General features: G+C 41.0%; 1 protein-coding gene and 3 non-coding genes across 8 annotated transcripts in view; 1 reads left to right on the forward strand and 3 right to left on the reverse strand.

Moving 5' to 3' along the window:
- The window catches only part of LOC105566676 (apoptotic protease-activating factor 1), an 11,542-nt gene extending 10,315 nt beyond the window's left edge, over positions 1–1,227 (reverse strand). For 3 of the 5 annotated variants that reach the window (XM_012020869.1, XM_012020864.1, XM_012020865.1), the window contains exon 1: positions 69–1,227. The gene's annotated coding sequence lies outside the window, so the exon portion shown is untranslated. The remainder of the gene's footprint in view (positions 1–68) is intronic. The other 2 variants (XM_012020867.1, XM_012020866.1) reach the window with 2 other exon arrangements.
- A 394-nt stretch (positions 1,228–1,621) lies between these two features.
- On the forward strand, positions 1,622–1,693 carry Trnae-cuc. Its single transcript has one exon. It is a non-coding gene; the product is annotated as a tRNA-Glu (tRNA).
- Positions 1,694–1,835: 142 nt separating this feature from the next.
- Trnag-ucc lies at positions 1,836–1,907 on the reverse strand. The gene has a single exon. It is a non-coding gene; the product is annotated as a tRNA-Gly (tRNA).
- Positions 1,908–2,178: 271 nt separating this feature from the next.
- Trnag-ucc lies at positions 2,179–2,250 on the reverse strand. Its single transcript has one exon. It is a non-coding gene; the product is annotated as a tRNA-Gly (tRNA).
- Positions 2,251–4,757: the final 2,507 nt, after the last annotated feature.

Here is a 4,757-nt window from a genome sequence, read left to right on the forward strand (position 1 = left end):
TGCTTTATCAAATCTGTCTTACAACATCTAATGCTGACATTACATGCTATACAAAATGCTTTATTTACTTCGGAATGGAAAGCCAACCATGTATATTACTTTTTCATCATTACTACATTTTCATCCCACACACTTAACCTTCCTGCTATCCCAAATCCCGCCAGAACTGTCAGTGTTCATCTCCCACATCATATATACGTTACTGGATTCACTGCTATTCCAGTGCGCATGCGCCAGAAAGCGGCACAGCTAACATCACTGGCTGCGCAGCGCCGAGTGACGGCGCTGCCTGGCGTTGTTGCCAGATCCCGCGAGATGATTGGCTCGCACGACGCGCGTGACCTATTGTCTCCAGTCGTCTAGCGTTTCCGGGCGGGTAGGACACGGCACAAAGGCGCGCGATGACTGCGACATCGTTTCCGGAAAGATTTCAGAGACCAAGCAGCGAAAACACACTCGCGGCAGGACGACCGGTCTCGTCTGACTCACATGATCGCCGTCGCATGTCTCGCACTCGCAAACAACGACGCATCCTCGAGAAGCTGTGAGAACCACTGCGGCGTCTGCAATTAGCCAGTCATGGCAACATGGCGACTCGCATGGGCGGTGGTGGGAGAACCAGCGCGGTGCTGCGCTCTGTACAATGTATTCAGTGGGTCAATTCTACAATGTATCTTACACTGTAGAGAAAATACTAAAGTGAGTAGCTGTCTCTTTCTTTCTTTTTTTTAAGGAGACAAAGCTACTTTTAGTATTTTCACCATAGTGTAAGGTGCAGAATTGATCCCCAGGAACTCAAGGAAATTTAGTTGAATCCCTACACAAAAATAGGGAAAGTTAGAACAGCAAGGAAAGTTTGTTGCTCAAATGTATTAATATATCCAAATATGAGAACTTTTTTATGACAAACTTAGAATGATCTTTTAAATAATTTAAGTAATTAAAACAGATTTTACGACGAACTTAGAATGAACTTTTGAATAATTCAAGTAATTAAAACAAATGACGTGCTATAAATAGGAGAATAGCGTGATGCTGCGCCCTGTTCATCCAGGACTGGAGGAAATTTAGTCGAATCCCCGCATAAAAATAAGGAAAGTTAAAATAGATAGCGGAAAGATAGTTGCTCGAGTGCGTGTACTAATATTTCCAAATATAGATAATTATATAATAAAACCATCCTGCCATTCATACATTGAGTGTGGAAGAAATTTATTTGACAAACCTTTTTGAAGAGAATTTTTCACAAAATCTTTAATCAAATACTTTAATAATAGCTTCTATTATATTGAATTTATAGGCCCCAAATAATGCTACATCAATTTGTTAACAGAAAAAAGCCCTCTACTATGGAATAGGATTCTAATGTGAGATAATTTTTAACATCCGAATTCAATCACAAATCTTTTTCCGCAACGATTACACGATCTAATAATCAATTTTCTACTAAACAAATTTCACTCCAAGGGCACTAAATTCATGATGGAACCAACAGATGATGCCCATTAATTTAGCAGAAACTTCGCGATCTCATATTAGCGGATTTTTCTGTACATATTTTATTATAATATTGAAATTACGGTTATGTGATGATATGTAGAAGATCATGCACAAAACAAGATCCGATATGGTCTAGTGGCTAGGATACCTGGCTCTCACCCAGGAGGCTCGGGTTCGATTCCCGGTATCGGAATTATTTTTTTTACTCTATACATTTACAATATATATAATTGTTAATCAATTTTTGAACGTCGAGTAATTCGATAATATTTTTGTTTTCGTAAAATGTAAAAAAAAAGTTTCTCTAATTAACACGACTTGGCAAAAATATACCCTGCGATGGCCGGGAATCGAACCCGGATCAACTGCTTGGAAGGCAACTATGCTGACCATTACACCACCATCGCAGATACGAGCAGGGGTATTCGCTATCGATATGAGTGCTCGAATCACCACTCAAAGAAATAAATTGAAATGAGAAAAGAAATATCTGCAATGATGAAGAATCAAGATTAAAGTGCTTCAAGGAGAGATTATTACAATGACCATTGTTGCACGACGGCGAATAAGATTTTAATAAATTTTTCAATACACGGCAGTGAAACGTCAGTCGACGAGTTGTATCGTTTTTGCGCATCACGTGTAAATTTGTAAAAATAAAAATATAAAAAAAACCCCTGCGATGGCCGGGAATCGAACCCGGATCAACTGCTTGGAAGGCAACTATGCTGACCATTACACCACCATCGCAGTTAGAGAACAGAGCTCTACACGCGTGTACGCCTTGTCGGAGAAAGGCATTAACTCATATCCTTTCTCTTCGGACAATCTAATTATTATAATTAATAGTTTTGTTCTTTGTAATTAAATTTCTTGTACTCTCCGCCTTTCCTTTCTTCCCCTGCAATATGTAATTATTTATTTGTTTCATTTTCTTGGAATTACGAGGCATAAATCTAATGTCTACAAGGCTACACCGAGAAGACCAATTTTGTCGAATCTTTCATACATAACAGTTATTAAAATGTTATATAAATCAATTTTCAAGCGAAAGCATACAATAGATAATCTGAGATTTGCTGAAAAAATATTCAGAACGAATCAAATCACGAATCAAATGCGAAACTATTATTAGCAAACGGTATTGGCGAGCTTCATTCCGCGAAATGATTTGAGCATACTATCGATTCTATACGTACCTAACAATAAGTACTTACTACATGTAGACTCATTCGCGTATTAGGCTTACTATGTAGACAGAAATAGTCCCTTATCATATCTCCGTTATCTAACACGTCAATTTTAAATCGGTCTCACTCATGTCATCAACTACCGATGTACGATAACTTGAAATAGATCTCGAACGCAGGCACGAAATGGGTACCTACGTGTTTTATTCAAGCAATAACAAACGAAAATATTTCTTACTTTTATTAAATTATCATTTGTGCATACATGATTTCATCGAGTTGTTTATGTTGTTTAACAGACGCGTTCGGCTAATCTAACAATAAGTATAAAAATTGTATCCACTCCACAGAGCTTAATACGCTGGTAAGTTGAGTCGACAGATAAGCTCATATGTAGACGTTAGTTGGCTGAAAAGTCGATATCAATCATCGCGCCACTCCGTCTGCGGCAATTTAATCGACATCCAGTCGCGCAGATACGGGATTTTTCGTATGCAGTATAACCGGATGCAACCGGCGGATAATAATGAATACGGCGCATTGTTTTCCGCTCGCCAATTAGGCAGCATTAACCGGTCTGAAATGATGGGCTCGCCAATTAAGCGGCATTATCCGGTCCCGAAACGTGGCGGCCCCAAAGCCGCGCCGGCCAAGCTCTGCCTTTATCTGCGAAAATTAAAAAACTTTAGTCGCGGTAAACTCTCAGACGTACTATGCGCGATTAAAGATACGTACTTACATGTCTCGCGCGTGTTTCGCCAAGTAGAGTGATTAAAGCTTGATTTTTTTTTATAATCAACGCTGACGCTCGCGTTAGATAAATCTGGCGGTGAAATCCTTATCGTCCCGAATGAAAGCGCCTTTCCCAGAAATGATACGCTGCAGGTTGATGGGCTACACATTTCTCGGAACTAGAACTTGAACACAGCTCTCGGATCGTGGACACAAAGGCTTAAAGCCCGTGTCGCACTACGCATTGCGGATTACGGATTGGATTGAGATTGCGGATCGCGAATCACATTTCAGCCAATCAGACGAGACAGCCTCGGATCCAATTGGTTGAATTGCAATCCGCAATCCGCAATCTCAATCCGATCCGCGATCCGTAATACGTAGTGTGACACGGGCTTTAAGCCTTTGTGTCCACGATCCGAGAGCTGTGTCCAAGCTCTTATAAATTATAAATTAATAAAATTATAAATTCCGTAAAAAATATATAAACTAGTAGTATTAATAAGTCACCGATAAATGCTAATTAAAGCACTCGATTCAATATTTCGTGCTTTCAACCTAAAAACAGCTAATAAGTTATACTCGAAGCGACGAGAGATTCAATATGACGATACGAGATAAGTCCGAGCATCGATTAAATTATCGTCCGTAATTATCGCAACAAAGAAGTGATTGCTAGTTATCTAGCGTTATGATTCTTGGACGTACAGATCTCAGGTGTGAATCGCGGGAGATATTTGTGTCGCCAGTTAACCGAGCATCGATGGGAAATCGCGAGGATACATCGCTCGCGCGATGATATCGATGGCTGATTATTCGCAGAGAGCGATCGCGATTTCTTCCCGTACTTGTCGTGAACGCGTATCAAGAAAGAATAATGCGATACGCGGAGCGGCGCGGGCCTCTAATCGACTCGTTCCACTGTCGCCGCGTAAATGATTTTTTCGCGTACGGCGTCAGCTATTGTTTCGCCGAGCGCCGTAGACCGAGAGTTCAATTCCAAGAAATGACGTAGCGCCGTAAACACCTCGGTTGAAAAGAGTCTATTCTCATTGTGCGTAATCATTCGGCGCGGTACAGTCGAGCGGAGAGGGTCGTCCGCGTGTCTTCACGTCCAACGATCCAACTCGGATCAATCTCTTTCACGTCGTGCTTTAAATATACACATAATTGCACGGCTTTTTGTCGCTAATCCTCTCCTCGGGTACTACCTGATCGGGCCTTGAAACGACACCGAAGAGTCAGATTGGACAATTAGGCAGAGCTATCGTCGCCCATTTGCCCTGATGTGTGTTGCCCGATGGCGGAAATGGCGAACGATATTAGAATGCGAGA

Source organism: Vollenhovia emeryi, unplaced genomic scaffold, assembly GCF_000949405.1.
Source record: "Vollenhovia emeryi isolate VEMERY1.0 unplaced genomic scaffold, V.emery_V1.0 DF939143.1, whole genome shotgun sequence".
NCBI lineage: Eukaryota > Metazoa > Arthropoda > Insecta > Hymenoptera > Formicidae > Vollenhovia > Vollenhovia emeryi.